Source organism: Canis aureus, chromosome 31, assembly GCF_053574225.1.
Source record: "Canis aureus isolate CA01 chromosome 31, VMU_Caureus_v.1.0, whole genome shotgun sequence".
In the NCBI taxonomy this organism is placed as follows: Eukaryota; Metazoa; Chordata; class Mammalia; order Carnivora; family Canidae; genus Canis; species Canis aureus.
Genome location: NC_135641.1, coordinates 24,958,320 through 24,976,583, shown reverse-complemented (window position 1 = coordinate 24,976,583; position 18,264 = coordinate 24,958,320). Strand labels below are relative to the sequence as shown.

Here is an 18,264-nt window from a genome sequence, read left to right as displayed (position 1 = left end):
TGAACTTTGAAGTTCTAGCCTGTTCTGAGACTCTGCTATACACTTGGTGACACGGTAAGGTGTAAGGGCATCATGTTAGAAGAACCCATGACTAGAAGGGTCTGTGTGGCTTTCTGGGTCCCTAACCTCCTAATACGACATGGCTTAGGTGCAAGGAAAAGAGGCCATACATCGTAGTTTATGTGTTGAGGGTCTTATTTTGGCAGGTGGGTTTGAATGCAGGCTCTCTTTTCTTTCACACACATATACATATATGCACAGCTTTTTTTGTTGGATAGGGGCGGGAGATATTTTTAATAGCAGAGTTTTTTTACCCCCTCTTTTTTTTTTTTTCCTGGAAAAAGATGAAATCATCCATTTATTCTGGACCAATTACAAGCACTAGAAAGCACAGGAGGAACAGAAAGCCTGATCACAAATAAATACACACTGGGGGAGGGGGTATAGAGGAAACTGTTATTGATTGGCCTTGTAAAATCTGCTGCTGAATCGATAGCAATTTCTGGAAATGCCAGACATTTATTTTGTGTGGCTTGAACAGCGGAGATAATAATAAACGTACTTATGAAGTGAGTCTCTTGACACTATTTCCTTGAGCCCCTTATAATAACACACATACATAATGGGTACGATAGCTATACAAGCCATAGTGAACAGACTTCAGATTTACAGCCCTGTTGCCCACTGCCAGCCTCCCCTCCACGCCCAACATAGCATTCAAATAAGTCTCTTAAAAAAGCACAGAAAATAGAGCTGCATGAAGAGATGGGAGAGGTGTCCTTAGTTGTGGAAAAGCAGGCCTAGGCTTGTTCTGAGGCTCAAGGAAGAAAGCCAGGTGCTGAAACTGCTGGACCCTGCCTGACCATTAGGAATTTCTGGACCTGCCCTCTCACCTGTGCTATATACACAGCCCCTCTCTGAGCTCTGTTCTTTCTTTCTTTCTTTCTTTCTTTCTTTCTTTCTTTCTTTCTTTCTTTCTTTCTTCTTTCTTTCTTTTTCTTTCTCCTTCCTTCCTTCCTTCCTTCCTTCCTTCCTTCCTTCCTTCCTTCCTTCCTTCCTTCCTTCCTTTCTTTCTTTCTTTCTTTCTTTCTTTCTTTCTTTCTTTCTTTCTTTCTCTTTCCTACTGGAGTTCAATTTGCCAACATATAGCATAACACCCAGTGCTCATCCCATCAAGTGTCCCCCTCAGTACCCGTCACCCAGTCACCCCCACCCCCTGCCCACCTCCCTTTCCACCACCCCTTGTTCGTTTCCCAGAGTTAGGAGTCTCTCATGTTCTGTCTCCCTCTCTGATATTTCCCACTTATTTTCTCTCCTTTCCCCTTTGTTCCCTTTCACTATTTTTTATATTCCCCAAATGAATGAGACCATATAATGTTTGTCCTGGAGGGTATTATGCTGAGTGAAATAAGTCATTGTTTCTTTCTAATAATGGGCAGCTTACCTTATGTGGCTGCTCCCTCATCCCCAACTGTCATCTGTGGACAGTCCCTACTCCTTGTGCAAGGACATTTGATGACCTTATCAGGGCCATTCTGTCTGAGAGAAGGCTCAGGGGTCTTAAGTTATAGGAATTGGGAAGTTACTAAATGTCCTTCAGCATACTCAAAATAGCTACCATTTATCCAGTGCCAATTATGTGCTATGTATTTCACACTCATTGCTTCATCTATTTCTCACTGCAAACTTTGGAGTTATTATCATTTTTTAAACAATTTTTTGGTAAGAAACTGAGGCTCATCAAAGTTAAATAAGTTACCCCACTCATGAAGCTATTATAAAACAGCTAGATTTGAACTCAGATCTAATGCTAGACTTTATATTCTTTCTGTTCTGCTTTTGCCTGCTTATTGTCAGCTGGCAGAGGGAATTTTAACATGCAGAGGGCCTTGAATGCCTGATGAAGGCATGTCACATTATTTATGTACATTAGGGATTGTGTGAAGGTTTCTTGGAAAATATAAATGGTACAATCAAAGCTAAGTTTTAGGGAGGTCACTTTGTTGCTGTATTTAGGACAGACAGATGCAGGGAAACAGACTAAGGGATCCTATGAGAGGATACAACAGCAGATGTGATAGGAGGCTCAAACTAGGAGAGGGACCATGGGATCACCAAGAGTTGGATCTTGACAGAAAGAAGACTGGAGGATGTTTCCCCTTCTCTCTAGTTTGTCTCATCCCTACCTCTGCCTCCTTTCCCAGCCACTTTACCTGCTCCTATTTTGGGATGGTGGGAGGATTCCCTGGAGAATATTCATTCCCAGCCTGGGCCTCCTGATGCAAAGTCATTCTCAATAATACTGTTGGATACAGATGCCCGCTGAGCTGGGAATAGATGGAGATCACTTTTCCATCTCACTTCCTTAATACATCTCCATTTTGTGGGGTGCTGCTAAGGAGAATTTGAACTACTAATTTGGATGGCAGGAGAAGGTGTTCTTTTTGTAAATTGGTAGATTTCCAGATCCCTGGCTATGCCCCTTCTCTTCATAATGAACCTGTAGTTTTGTGAGACAGTCTTCAGGACTCTGAAAAACACAGTGTGTCTTTCCCTTGAGATCTGAATTGGTGTTGAGAGTGACTCTTTCCTTCTAAATACTCAAGAGACTCCCTTTAAATACTCAAGAGACTAGCTCTCTCAAATGTTAGGTCAATCCCTGTTTCAGAAAAGCAGTTGGGAAGGGCACCTGACTGGCTCAGTCAGTAGAGCATTTGACCCTTGATCTAGAGGTTGCTAGTTCAAGTCCCAGACTGGGTGTAGATATTACCTAAAAAAATAAATTTAAATGTATAAATAAATAAGTGTATGTCTCAGAAAAATAGCTACGAAATAGCTCTCTAAAAACCTGAAAGTAAGAGACTTCTTGGGTATACTCTCATGTGAGGACCCACAAGAGTTAATTTCTTAGATGATCTTTATGCATGTATTTTGTGCCATTCCCCATGCCAGGGCCTATGGAGGAAACCAAGAAGAATTGTACAGGGTTCCATCCCTTAAAGACTTTATAGCTTATAGGGGTAATGTTCACAAATAGTATCTATACAAGGCAGTCCCTAGTTCACACCACAAAACTGCCACAGATAATAGAGGCCAGGAAAGTTCAAAGGGAAATAGAAAAGATAGACTTCAGTTTTTAGTGGCTCTTGAATGAGAAGGAATTAAAAATAAAACCTTAGGGTATTCCGGGTATAGAGAATGAAAATAGCAAGATGCGGCAATGAAAAAGCACGGAGTGTGTGGGGAATCCCAGAAGAATCCAATTCACTGAGATCCCAATTCATAAAGATCTACTTGGCCTCAGTGAAAAGGAGGGGTAGAAGATGGAAAAGGTGGATTAGAGAAAACACCAGGCATATAAAACAACTCTACACACAAAAATTTGACTTTGTGAAATGGACCAATTCTTCAACAACTACCACAACTTAAACAGTAGATACAGATAACTTGAATAACCCTATAATTACTAAAGAAATTGCATTCATAATTTTTAAAACTCTCAAAAAGGAATATCTAGTGTTAGACGGTTTCACTGAAGAGTTCTTCCAAACATTTAAAGGAGAGTTAACACTAATCCTACACATCTCCTAGAAAATAGAAGAGAAAAGCATAATCCCCAGCTCATTTTATGAAGGTAGAATTACCTGATACTAAAACCACACAAACAGTGCAAATCACAACAACTACAGACTAATGGCTCTCACGAATATAGAGGGAAAATATTTATTAAAAAACATGAAATATTAAGTAGAATTCAACAATTATGAAAAAATTACATGCCTTGACCAAGTAAGGTTTATTCCAGAGATGCCAGACTGGTTCCAATACTACAGAGTTGGTTGCTGTTAATCTATCATATTCACTGTCTAAAGAAGAAAGAACAAGTGATCATCTCAGTCAATGTAGAAAGAGCATATGACAAAATTCAATACTCATTTATGATAAAACTTTCAGAAATCTATGATTAGAGGAAAATATCACCTTGATAAAGAGGATTTACAAAATCCTACAACTACTCTTATACTTAATGGTGAAAGGCTGAAGCCTTTGTCCCTTAGATCAAGAATGAGGCGAGAATGTTCACTCTCATCTCTTTTATTTGTATTGTTGGAAGTTCTAGAAAATGCAATACATCGGGAAAAGGAAATGAAAGGAAAAAAAGTTGAGAAAGAAAAAATGTATTTATAGATGACATGATTAGCTACATAGAAAATTACAAGGATTTGAAAACAAAACAAACTACCCCTCTTAGACTAATAAGTGAGTTCATTAAGGTTGTAAGATATAAAACAAACATACAAAAATCAATTGTATTTTTCTATACTAACAATGAACACATGGACATTGAAATTTGAAATCTAATATCACTTACCATTATTCAAAAAATAAAATATTTAGATGTAAATATAACAAAACATGTACAGGACTTATACTCTGAAAAGTATAAGATGCTGAAGAAAGAATCAAAGAATATCTACATAAATAAAGAGACATCCTACTTCTGTTCATTAATTAGAAGCCTCAAAGTAGTTGCACTAGTTTTCTATTTCTTCTATAAAAAATTACCACAAACTTAGTGGCTTAAAACAACCCAAATTTATTTTCTTATGGTTTTGGGTTTCAGAAGTCTAAGACTGGGTCTTACGAGGCTAACATCAAAGTATTGTCAGGGCTGGTTCCTTCCAGAAAACCCTGGGGGGAGAATTCACTTCCTTGCCTTGTCAGCTTCTAAAAGACACCAGCATTCCTTGGTTTATGGCCCCTTCCTCTATCTTCAAAGCCAGCAGCATATACCTTCCAATTCCTTTCTGTTCTCTGCTTGCATCATCACATGTCTCTTCCCCTGACTCTGATCCTTCTACCTCCTTGTGATTACATGGAGCCCATCTGGATAATTCACAAGAACCTTCCCACCTCCAGGTCTTTAATCACATTTGCAAAGCCATTTTTTTCATATAAAATAACATATTTATAGTTTCCAGGGATTGAGATGTAGGAATCTTTGAGGGGCTATTAGTCTGTCTACCATACTAGTAAGGCTGTCAATTTCCTCCAAACTGATGTACAGATTTATCACAATCCTTCTCAAAATTACAGTAAGATTTTTGGTATGTATCCATAAAATTATTCTAAAATTTATATGGGAAGGTAAAGAAACTTGAATAACTAAAACAATTTTGAAAAAAGAAGTATCAAGTCAGAAGAATCTCACCACCCCATTTCAAGACATGATACAGCTATAGTAAGCAAGACTGTGTGGTATTTGCAGAGAGATGGACACACAGATCAATAGAACAGAAGAGAGAGCCCAGAAATAGACTCACACAAATATGACCATCTGTTTCTTGACAAAAGTACAAAAACAATTCAATGGGGAAAAAGATAGACTTTTTCAACAAATGGTACTTGAGCAACTGGACATCCAAAGGCAAAAACAGAAAAAGAAATAAAAAAACAAACAAAAGAACAAACCTCAACTTAAGTCTCACACCTTATAAGGAAATTAACACAAAATAGACCATGGATTTAAATGTAGAACATGAAACTATAAAAACCTTTAGGAAAAAAATAGGAAATCTCCTAGATCTAGAACTAGTATCTAGAACTATATCTAGAACTAAGCAGAGTTCTTAGACTTGACACCAAAAGCAATAATCTATAAAAGAAAAAAATTGATAAGACTTCATCACATTTTTAAAAAATCGCTCCATAAAAAAAAAGTTCTACAGAAAGATTAAAAGGCAAACTACTCACTGGAAAGAAAATATTTGTCAGATAATGAAAAATATCTGCCAAAAAATTAATATCTATATATAGATAGATAGTCTCTCTCTCTCTCTCTCTCTATCAAAGGTTAAAAACATCTAATTTGAAATCAGCAAGATACATGAGGTGACATTCTACCAAACTGTAGGTACAAATGGCATGTAAATGCATAGAAAGATATTCAGTAGCATTAGTGCTTAGGGAATTGAAAATTAAAAGCATATAAGATATCACTACACCTATTAGAACGGCTAGGATAAGGAAAGATAATAGCAACAACAAGATCTAGCAAGTATGCAGAGAAACTGGTTCACTGGTACATTATTGCTGGTGGGAATGTAAAGTGATATATAGTCTCTCTGGAAAACAATTTGGCAGTATCTTAAAAAAAAAAAAAAAGTTAACAAGTAACACCATACTTGCAGCAACTGCACTCCTGAGCATTTATTCCAGAGAAATGAAGATTCACGTTCACACAAAATCCTGTACACAGGTATTTACAGCAGACTTGCTCATGACAGCTCCAAGCTTGAAACAACTCAAATGTCTTTTGGTGGGTGAATAAGCTGTGATGCACGGAATCATTACTCAGTAATAAAAGGGAACTAACTTGATACCTACACAACCTGAGTGAATCTCCTCAGAGGATTATCCTGATAGGAAAAAAACCAATCTTAACAGGTTACATGTGGTAGGATTCCATTTATACTACATTCTTGAATTGATAAGATTTTAGAAATGGCTAACCAGAGATTAAGGAGGCGATGGGAGAGGGAGTCAAGTGGGTTTGGCCGTAAAGCAAAACATCAGAGAACCTTGGGGTAATGGAAAAATTCTGTCTTGATTGTAGGAATACCAATATATTAGTTACGATATTGTACTATGGGTTTGCAAGATGTTAACGTTGGGCAAAGGATACCCAGGCTCTCTGTATTATTTCTTTTTTTTTTCTCTGTATTATTTCTTACAACTCCTAGTACCTCTAAAAAGTTTGATTTAAAGAAAAAGCTCAGAAGAGACTCAAACTAGGATGCCGATGGTATTGGAAGGAGATAGGTGATGCAGAAAGGCATGAATGAGGGAAACAATTCAGAGAGTTCTTTTAGCTATCTTCCCCCCACCCTGATCATGATATGCCTTGGTTGACCGAGGTTGTTCGCATGTCTCTGAGTGATAGCATCACTCTTGTTTGTTCACTTTCTTGATAAGAATGGTGAGGGACTTCACCTAGTGTCCATGTTTGACTTGGAGTATAGTCCTATTCTGATCTGCCTCAGTGGCTTCTGAAGGGAAGTCAAGGACACATTTATAAGGGGCTTTGTGGGACTGAACTATCATTGGTCCGAGTGATAAAGTTTGGGGAAGTCACACCAAGAAATTTTCTAAAACTCTCCAAAGCAGTGGGAAGGTGGTAGTGGAGCATTTACGGGGATGAGCTGCTTATGAGCTTGCCCACTAAGCCCATAGGACTAATAAAGAGAAAGAACAAAAAGCAAGAGAACATTGGCTTGTAGAGTGTGGGCAAGGCCATTCTCTCCCCTCCTTCACACCCCTGTCTACTGCCATGTGTATACTCCATCTTCAAGGATGAGCCAGGGTCAAAAGCAAGTGTGTGATGGACTCTTGAGTTAGAAAGGGAGCTTTTGTAGAGCTGGGATTGATAGCTTGGATGGTCTGTCCCTGCTGCTTGGGAGGGAGCTCTGCTTAGAGGGCCACTCTGTCCCTGGGAGGCCTGGGGAGGAGAGGCGTAGAAGAATTTGGTTCTGCTTTCAGCCTGTAGCCTGAGCAAGAGGAGACCTGTTGAGTGCTAGCTGTCTGGCTCAATAGGAATCTAGCTGAGGTCTGAGGCCCAGGCCCAAGCTTTTGGTAATTTTGCTCCTCTGCCTGACTTTGCCACTGCCTGGCTCCCTTGGGAAGTGGCCATGACAGTTGGCTTCAGAGTTTGGATCTTGGATCTAGATTTCAGATGAGAGAGAGAGAGAGAGAGGAAATAAGTAAAACACAAACACACAGTATATGGTCGCTTCTTCCCTTTCTCTTTCTTTCTATGTGTCTCTTGCTTTTTCTTTCCTTGTCTTCCTCACCAGCATTAACCCTCTATAAGGCTTCTGTTGCTGTTGTTTTGTTTTATTTCACATTTTCATCCTTGGCTTGTTTTATTTTAATTGTTTGTTCATTTGGTTGGTTGGTCAGTTTGGTTTGCATTTTGAGTAAATGATAGCAATTTCTCTATGTCAGTTCCAAGTGTGAATAATGGCCTGCATGACTCTCCCCAGCCTCCAGCCCCTACTTCTTGCCCTTCCCCACTCTCTCCCTCAGGTCCAGCCACACCTGGCTCCTCACTACTCCCTGCACGTGGCAAGGAGTCAGCACCTCAGGGCCTTGGCATTTACTCCTTTTTTTTTTTTTTTTGCAGGCTTCCCCACCCCATAGATCCATCCACATGGCTGGCCTGCTCACCTCTTCAGGTCTTCATGTAAACATCACATTTTCAGGGAGACTATCACAGAACATCTTACATAAAATTATGTTACCCCTACTTCCAACACTTCTCACCCTCTTCTTGTTTTCCTTTAGTCTTCAAAGCATATATGATTCTCCAACACTCTGTATTTTACTTTAATCTCATCCCTTTTCTGAGTTCCACAACTGAATGTAAACTTTATGAAAGCAGGGCTTTTTGACTGTTTGGTTCACTATAGAATGTGTCTAGAACAGAGCCTGGCAGAGAGCAGACAGTAACAATAAATATTTGATAAATGAATGAATGGAATGAGGGGGTGAATAACATTCTTTCAGATGTTAGGTAGAACATATATATATGCTATATATGTTTAATACTTTAGTTTATCTTTATTTTTTTAAAGATTTTATTTGTTTATTCATGAGAGACAGAGAGAGAGGCAGAGACACACACAGAGGGAGAAGCAGGGTCCATGCAGGGAGCCCGATATGGGACTCAATCCCAGGACCCAGGGATCACACCTTGAGCCCAAGGCAGACGCTCAACCATGGAGCCACCCAGGTGTCCCTATTATTAATATTTTAGATAAGTGAATTATTAAGATTAAATTAGTATTAAGTATATTTTAAATAAATATGCTGTATTATTTACATTAAATATTATAACTTATTTTAAAAGATACTATAGTAATTGATACATTGAATTGAGAGCATACTTATCTTTTCAATAAATACGCTGTATGTATGTATATCTATTTATCTATGTAATATATAGTATTATAAGCTTTATTTGTGTTACGTCTACGACCTTGAAAACAAGCCTGGACTGGAGTTTGAAGGGTTGGGGTCAGTTCTGGCTTCTTCAAAACAGATCTGATGGGAAGAGACATCTCATGTCCCCGCTGTGGTATCTGTACTTGTGAAATAGGTATAATATTCCCTGTGTCCCTCACAGGATTATTACGGGAATCAAATAAAATGTCGGACAGGGATGTGTAAGAACTAAAAGGCAAATCACACACACACACACTCAGGCCTCTGCAGGGATGAAGCACTGCCTTAGCAATGTTTAGTGGTGAAAGCAAGGGGTTCAGAGAGTGCCCCTGCTTGTCCCAGTGGTGTCAGAAACACAAAATATGACCAGAGAGCTGGGTATCCTGTGGGCCTTAATCTTCACACGATACTGCGAGGCCGTCTGAGAGACTTATCTCATGAAACCCGAGTGTTATTTGGGAACTTATCAGGAGTGTTTCGTGAGGGGAAAGGAGAGCAGAGCCCAGCGTGTCATGGAATATTCCTTCCTTTCTTCCATTCCCCCCAAGCCCTGCGCTGTTGCATTTCTTGCTGTGTATTATTGACAGAGGAAATGCTGATTCATGGTCTGAGTTACAGGAAACCTTGTTTCCTGGTGAAGAAACGAGCCGGGTGGTTCTTGCCAGCATGCGCCTCTGCCAGTTTCTGCCACATGCCCTCTCCTGGGCCTGCACCCAGAGCCACTGAGGAGGGGTAGGGCCAGCTGGGCCTTAACCAGTGAGCTCACTTCCCCTTGGAACTGAATCCAGCACAGGCTCCTCACTGTGCCTCTCTAGGCCCTTCCGGCTCTGACCCCACGATACCTTTCCATCCCATCTCCCACCACTCCCTTCGTGCACCCTCGGCTGTGGCCACACATGACTACTCTCAGTTCTCTGTGAACACCTTGTATTTTCCAGTCGCTATGCCTTGGCTCGAGATGTGCCCTGCCTGGAATGGCCCCTGACCCAGTGTCAGTTCATTGAAATCCTACCCATGCTTCAACTCTGCGCAGTGGCTACCTGCTGTGTGCAGCCTGCTAGGTTGCCTTCTAACATTTCTGTTCTTTTATTGTAAGGGTATTTTCAAGTGTGTACAAAAAGTAGACAAAGCTGTATAGCCAACTTCTATGTTATCATTTCCCAGCCTCAACAATGAACTGATTTCTCTTAAATAGCACTCGATCCTTCCTTCTTTGAGCTCTGCTGGTAACTCTTATGTTTTGCACTCCACTCATATTTGCCGAGTGGTGTGGGAAGAAAGTGAGTCAGTGGATTTAGAATGCTGTTTACCCACCTCCCACAATGGGGAAACTGAGGCCCCAAGAAGTGAAGAGAGTTTCCCAATGTCATAAGACAGGTAGTGGCAACCCAAGACCAGATTCTTCCGAATGGCCTCACAGTCTAATTGGGAGGCGTGGATAATATACTCATAACAAGTATATGCTATTGGACCTCAAGTACTATAGGAGTTCAGGTTAAGTGATTAATAAGTAGGTGTTGAATGAATAAGTTAATCTTCTTTCCAATTGATTAATAAGATGACCCCTTAAGCTTGGCCCTGAGCAGCTCCCAGCTCCTCTCCATGTTATAATCTAATGTCAACATGATGAAGGCACTGGAGATAGCCAATTTATGTGGAGCGGAAAAGCCAGGTCCTTACAAAGGCCAGTGAGAATTAGTGAAAAGTTTAAAATGATAAATTGTTTCAAATAAGTTCTGGGTTATTCCAACATGGAGTAAAGAGTAGATAGTTTGTATCTGAAGAACTAAATGCTTCTGAATTAATTAAGACTGGAGAGTAGGAAAAGAAATTAAGAAAGTCTTACCTTCTGTGGCTTGGAGCACGTGTGCATTAGATCATCTGGGAGGAAGATATGGAAGAAAGTGTGGAACGATAAAGCAAGAAATAAAAAGACAGCAGGGAAAAATGGCAATTTTTCATCTTGATCCAGATCTGGCTCAAACCTCGATTTTGGAAGTACAGAAAGAGGTCACCTGGATGTCCAGTCTGCAGCACCCTGATCTACTATGTCAAAACAAAAGGAGGGATCTGGTCATTAGCCAAGAAGCTGTTGCCAGTGGAGTGGAAAACAAAACATGTGTGGACTTTCCTCATTACATAGAGTTAAAACATAATTTGGGAATACTTTTCTTGAAAAAAAAAATCTCTTGAATCAGATTCTTTTGAAGGGTCACATTTAATCAGTGCCTAATCACGGTATTTCTTTGTGTGGCAACTAGATGAGGGGAGATAGAGGCAGAGGGCTGGACCAGGCATCCATCAGACACTCCGTCTCTACTGTTTCAATGATCCATTAAAATGGAGGCAGTCACACCAACACCTAGGTCGCAAGGAGGTTCTGAGGTTCACCAAAATAGTGGATAGAAAGTGACTTGTAAGCTGGGAAGTACCTCAGTAAGATCATGATGGCTGCCATTCCTAGAAGCACACTAGTCATAAATAGATGAAACAGGAGGCCTTGCCCTGGAGACAACAGGGGAGACAAGGAAAGAGACAAAGATGGGTTAGTAGAATGATGGGCTTATATTTCACATTTCAGTGTACACCAGAGACCTGGGTAAGAAGAATGTAGGAGAAAATTCTGGGACTTTTGTTCCTCCTTCACATTTGTCACTCTCTGTTGATATTCCTATGAAGATCATCATTAAAGACGTCAGTGTGAAAGCATGGTCTCTCAATCTATTTAAGAGGCAGCAAGTCAAGGGGTAGGTATATAGAGGAAGTGGGCTAGTCAGAACTGTTTTGTGTTTGGTAGGTCTGGAACTGTGAAGAGAGGAAAATGGGTAGAATTTATAAATCCTGTTAGGAGAAAAGAGGACGTAAGGTTTAATGGACAGATGGATGGGGTATATCCCCACGTGGGCTGTGGGAATCCTTTCAAGTACAGGCAGGAACAAAATACTGCTAAAAGGAGACTCATGATAGTCACCTAGATGGAGAGGGTTCTGCTACAGCAGATGATGATTTGTTTTCTGAAATCCATGAGAAAACATTTCCTTCTAAAAAAAAATTTTCCCTCTTCTACCCCATTGTACAGCATGTTCACCCGCATGTTTATTTTCTTAATAAGTCTTTCTTTCTTACATATACATATATATATACACACACACACACAATGGAATATTATTCAGCCATTAGAAATGACAAATACCCACCATTTGCTTCAAGGGCATATATAGGTAGGTGTGGCCTGGCACTAAGTAACCATTACAATCCCCAAAAGTGGTCCTAGGTGCAGCAAATCTGAACTTAACACTTGCTCAGGCCTGGGGAACAGACACTGGAACTGGATCTGAGCCCTCAAAATTCCCACACCTTACCAAACATGTGTGGTTTAGAGCCTTCAAAACAAGAAGGAAAGGCAGGGCTTCTTTTTTTAGCTGTAAAGGATTCAGCTTCTGCTGCACCGTCTTTGTGACAGGACAGCAGGGTTTCCAAGCCAGAAGCATTCAGGGAGTGGCGTGAAGGGCATGGTCATTTAGGGCCTGGAAGGTTTCCATCAGAGAGCTCAGGTGAAGGCCTCAGCCCCTGGAGCCTGCCTCACCAGGAGGGAGCCCAGCAGGAAGAAAACGCTTTGGCCGTGCTGAGCAGAACTCATTAGTGGTGGGGTCAATCCTGAGGTTAATGTATATTTGTTAGACTTTTTTGTTTCCTGGTGTCATGTTTCCATGCCTAAGCCCAGAGTGGCTCTGTAGACTTTGGCATGGATTTAGCAGCATTCTCGCTGAAAGGTGAGGCCAGTCTGTGTATGCAAGAAAACCTCTGAGGTCTGCCCTTAAAAAGACTACAACGTGATTGTTCAGGTCAGACAATCAGGCTTCAAGAAGGTACTGAAAGGATGAAGCGTCCATGCTAGTGTGGGTGCAAATGTTTCACAAGAGACTCTTTAGGGGGAAAGGGCACCATTGGAGGGTTTGCTGATTTCTCTGATGTAAAAAGTCCCCCTACGGCCAAGTTCAAGTTACCAACATGACGGTCACGGAGTGTGGCATGTGGAAGAGCTGCCAAGGACCAGCACACCACCGGCCAGGAGTCAGAACAGACACAGCGGGACTCACTCAGAGAAGCAGGAAGAATTGGAACTCAGAGACCAGACGAGGCTGTTAGGTAGGTGTGGGTGTGGGCAGCGCCAGCAGCATACCAAGACCTGCAGGAGGTGACAGGCCAGGTGGCAGTCAGCGTCGTGCCAGCTGTGATAGATGGTCATCTGAAGAAAAACAGCTACTGTTCCCTGGGCGAGACATTGTGATTAGCCCTGTGCATTGTCACAAGTTGTCTCACGGTCATCTCTGCCAGGGTATTTTTATTCCTATTTTGCAGATGAGGAGATTGAGGCCCAGAGAGATCAAATAGCTGCTCGGGTAAGAAGCGGTGGAGTTAGAATTCAAATCTGGAATCTGTTTCCACTATGCTGTCAAATCAGACAGGATGTGTGGCTGCTGGTGGCTGATGGTAGTTCCTGGGGAGGCTTGACAGCTCTGTGGGAATGAGGACACTGGTGATTGTGGAATCAGGGATTCAACATCAGGGATGAATCAGGGGACCTAGGGTGTGAGGTCAGAGAGGACAGACCTCAGGAGGGTCACAGAAATGGCCTCCAGCCTGAAGCAGAGCTAAATACCAGTCAGTCCTGGTTGTGGCAGCTGGGTCCCCAAGAAAGGGCCCTACGTGGGACGTAACTATGGACATCTGTGTTTTATATCAATATGGTGTCTACAATGCTTCAAAACTATCATACAGTCTATGGAAGCTAATTTGAAAATGCAAATATGCATTTAATTAATATATTACTTGTGACCTTATGTGACTCACTGGCAGAGTAGAGGCTGGTGTGAGCTGTGCGCTGTGGAAGGCATGAAGGCTGGGTGAGGGGACCCGTGCAGCCACTGTGGGGATGGAGGCCCAGGTGAGTGAGCTGTTGGGGGAGGGCTACAACAAAATATCCCAAAACTGGTGAGATAAGGGATAAGATCCAGAGGGAGAGAGGGAAGAAATCGTGCTAGAGAAAACCAGGGGAAGATCACCTTCCCTTTGGAGGATCAAGAAGGTCCAGTTTTGGAAGGATCTAAAGGATCTCCAGGGATTTAATGTGAGGCTAGCTTGAAAGGGAAACCTGACTGGTGATAGGTCACTGGGGACTTGGACTTAACTTCACCAGTCTTTCCTATCTGTAGATAGTTTATGCTTTGAAGCTCCTTTCCCAACTTGAAGCGTTTAATTGTACCTCCTAACCCTAGTGTTTTTGTGTTAAATGGCAGTGGCACAAAGTGGAAAATTAGGGTATTATATAAAGGAAAACCATGGGAGATTCAGGTGGGCTGCTGTCATTATGGATGTCCCATCTATGGGGGACGAGCCTCCCTCTTCACTCTTGGGTGCTAGTAGCCCAAATCCGTGCCGTTGCATGGGTGATTTCATTTCACCCTGCTAATAAGTGGCAAAGGGAGTATCTGAACCTTGGACACCCTTCAGAGCCAGAACCTATATTATTAGGGCAAACCATATGAAGTGGTCTTTCTTTTACATCATTTAGATTGAATATTGGTAATTCTATCTCAAGCTATTTTGACCTCCGAGTGCTGAGAGCGTCCTAAAAGTAAACAGATCGTACTGTTCCAGTGAACAGACCCAGTCATCAATCTCAGCTGCAATGTGATGTCCTGCTTCTTGTGTCACATGTGATGCAAACTGTAGGAAAGAATTTTTTTTTTTTTTTTCAGAAACAAAGGTGATGAATGTGTGAGATGATCAAACCTGCGGAAGTTACCGGAATGGATTCCCTTCAGATAATGGACATTGGTTAGAGACCCAGAAAGGGATCGCCCAGATGGTGAGTTACTTGGGAGTCAGCATGGTTTCTGGCACATAGTGTTGAATAAATGGTGAACAAAGAATTTATGCTTGTGGAAGATTTCACACTGAGGTTACATAATAATACAGCTCCCCCCCGGTGAGTCCATGCACCACTCACCAACTCAACCTCTTGGCACATGGTTGATACTTTGGACCAGAGCAAATTTTGGCAGAGCAAATGGTGCTGAGGTGGAGGAGTCAGCATTTGCCTAAATTGTTCTTCCATTGGCTGAGCCAGGTGACTTCAGGAATATTGCTTACACTTCTAGGGCCTCCGTTAAGTGGGAAGGCTTATTCTTTCCAGCTTTCTCTCTAGATAGTTGGGAGGATCTTAACAGCTTAGAGAAAGTAAGTCTTTGTGAGCTTAGAAAGAAAAAGCAAAACAAAACGCTTGAGGTAGGAAACAAAACATTTAACCTTGTAGGCAAAAGAGGGACAACATGGCAGCTTGTTTGGAAGTCTGGGAAGGCTCCCCGTTAGTGAGATAGTAGATGGGTCAAAGGGGAGAGTGATAAAGCATTCCTGACACTTTGCCCAAACCTGGCCTAGTGCCTGAATTTCTACTGAAGCCACATCACCAGTAACTGCGGACTCTGACTCAGGAACTTCACCTGCTGCAGAGGGCGATTAGCAGCAGTGCCCACCACCACAGCTGTGGGCTTCCTGCCCCTGCCTGCCCCCGGGCCCCTCTACTCATTCCTCCCGAGCCCCCCCCCACCCCTTTCTCCTTTTGGGAACAACTGTGCATAATCCCTGCTCCCCTTCCTGCCCCTTCCCCAAGGCCCCCACCTGCCCTTTCTGATTCTGTGCCAGCAGCTGGTCGGTGAGCAGTGCCAAATCAAACAGATGTGTGTGGTATTGGCCGGCACGTGTGACCAGACTCTCTGTCCAGCCTTGTCCCTGAGCAGGGCTCTCTCTCTAGAGGGTCGAAGCCTGGGCACTCCCTGTCAGGGGGAAGGACAGGCCCGAACAGAGAAGTGACCAGAACCATGGCCTTCTGACTGCCTTTGTCTCCCTCCTCCTCCTCTTGGCGATTCTTTATTGATCTCTCTTGGCGCAGCACCTCTTCCCCTTCTTTGTTACTTGTCTTGTATTTTTGTTTCTTATTTAAAAAAAAAAAATTCATTCTCATTAATCAAACTCACGAGACTTTCATGCATCGGATTTAGAAAAGAGGGCAAAACAGAATCTTTTAAAAACGGGTTTTAAAGTTCAAGTTCTCCTAGGTTAATAAAAGACATCACAACGGGCCAGAAACCAGCCAGAAAAAGAATAACAGCTGGTCGGCTTCACCGCAGCCCGCCCAAACCGGGGGCCTTCAAGATGTCACTTCCTTCCTTCCTTTCTTAGTCAGTGGCATGCAAAATTCATGGCAATTCTCAGAACTAGGTACCCTTGCAAGTGTCTTTGATTTTTCTGTACAGTTGGCTAATTCTACTCACTCCCACCTACCTGTCTAAGTGGGCATGACTTGAGAACAGCAGCAATTAAGCCAAGAGAGTCCTGTGACACATCAAAGCCCTCTGGAATAGTGAAATCTCATTGAAAATAAAATTAGCGGGTCTAGCATCATGATACAAAAATTGCTCCGTGTTTTAAAGTATACATATTTTTCCTTATGAACCTTCGGAGGGAAACAGCCTGCATCCTGCATAGCTGCTAGTTGGGAAATGGTCCCAGCAGAAACGAGAAACTGCAGCAAAATAGTAATTCATACTCCAAATCATAGTCTTAAATGTTGATAATGATTAGTGGCGCACCTGAGCGTCTCAAAATTCCACAGACATGCATGCCTTTTGCATTTGATGATTGTATAGAAAGTACAAGATTAGTGAAGTAGGCCTTGCGTAGGTTTCTGTATATGGCTTAAGAGAGCATCCACATTGAAGAAACAATAAATTATAAGAACGAGTTTCCCATTTTGCCCTGACTTCCAGGAAGCTCAGAGCCGAAGCTGAATCTGATGCCTCACCCAACAATTATATTAGCCTTGCCATTTCTTTTCACTCTAATCCAAGTTTCTAGCTCTAGTTTTGTTTACTGCTCAGCGTATATCGTCTTTTATGTCACAAATCGCCCCTAATTCTTTTTGGAAAAAAGGGTGGCATACCAACTATAGGGAATCCCATAAAAACGACTTCTAATAATGATGATGATAATGATTCATGACACTTCACTTTCTACCTTTAATTAGTTATTTATGTACTTGTTGTAAGGTTCTCATTAGACTGCAGATTCCCCGAGGGCCCGAGCTGGGCTTCAGGGCACAGCATCTCCCCTGAGGTGGGTGTTTAGCAAGATTCTGCTGGATAAATACAGCCTTCGGGTGACTTTCAGAGAAAATAGGATGAGGTTTTCTTCCCTTTCTTTTCCATTCCTTTCCTCTCCCTTTTCTCTTTCTTCAGAGGAGACTCTATTGATGTAGCTTCTGCAGACAGGCAGCTCTGAGCTAATATATTTGGCTGCTGCTACGGTGCTGGGTGAGAAGTGATTTTCTTCTCTTTCCCCTTTGAAGACCATCGTAAATTTTTCCTTCCTCTGCATTGTTCTCTCCCTCTTCCTGAATAAGGCTCAGTAATGTTCTCCTACATAAATAATAACCACTTACATTTACATAAGCATCGGTAACATTGGCACATCCCTTCCAGAAAGGATTTGAGATGGGCATCTGAGAGGATTTTAAATTTTACAGCGTACTTCGACTGCGGTGGCGGCTGTTAGCAGCTAATACTTATTGCGTGCTCACCCTGTGCCAGGCACTAGGCAAGGGCTTTTTGGATACTATCTCATTTAGTCCTTGCAGTGGTCCTGTGGAGGAGCTACTGATGTACCCCACTTGCCATGAGAACAGACGGTGAGGCCCTGGACCTTGCCCAGGGTGGCACAGGTAGCAGGGAGCGGGATTGGGCTTTGACCCCTCACTTCTGAGTACAAAACCCAGGCTCCTACCCTCTCTCCATATACTCCCTTTGAGTCATTAGTCCAACCCACCAAAACAGGCAAAGTGGGAGCGATTAATCCTGTTCTATAGATGGCAGGAAAGAGGAAGAGCAGTGTTTGAGTGCCGATGACATCCAGGGCATTGTGCTTCACTCACAATATTTCATTTGGTCCCTCCAGTCATCTCGCAAGGCAAGCAGCAACATCTGTGTCACAAACGAGGGGGACAGGAGCTATGAGCGCTTACTTAACTGGCACAGACACCTGGATGAGAGGGTAGGATTTGATTCTGGGTCTGTTTGGCTCTAAAGTCCATGTTTTCCCCCTGGACATGTGGAAAAACTGGCCCAAGTTCACATCATGAGGTTACGAAAACAACACCAAGTTTGGTATAAACTAGAGTTTTTAAAGTGCCCTTTTTAAGGT

At 42.2% G+C, this 18,264-nt stretch overlaps 1 long non-coding RNA gene across 1 annotated transcript in view; it reads left to right on the top strand.

Moving 5' to 3' along the window:
• The window catches only part of LOC144302575 (uncharacterized), an 80,407-nt gene that overhangs the window by 28,842 nt on the left and 33,301 nt on the right, over positions 1-18,264 (top strand). The window contains exon 9 of the long non-coding RNA XR_013369489.1: positions 14,766-14,875. This is a non-coding gene — a long non-coding RNA (uncharacterized LOC144302575). The remainder of the gene's footprint in view (positions 1-14,765; positions 14,876-18,264) is intronic.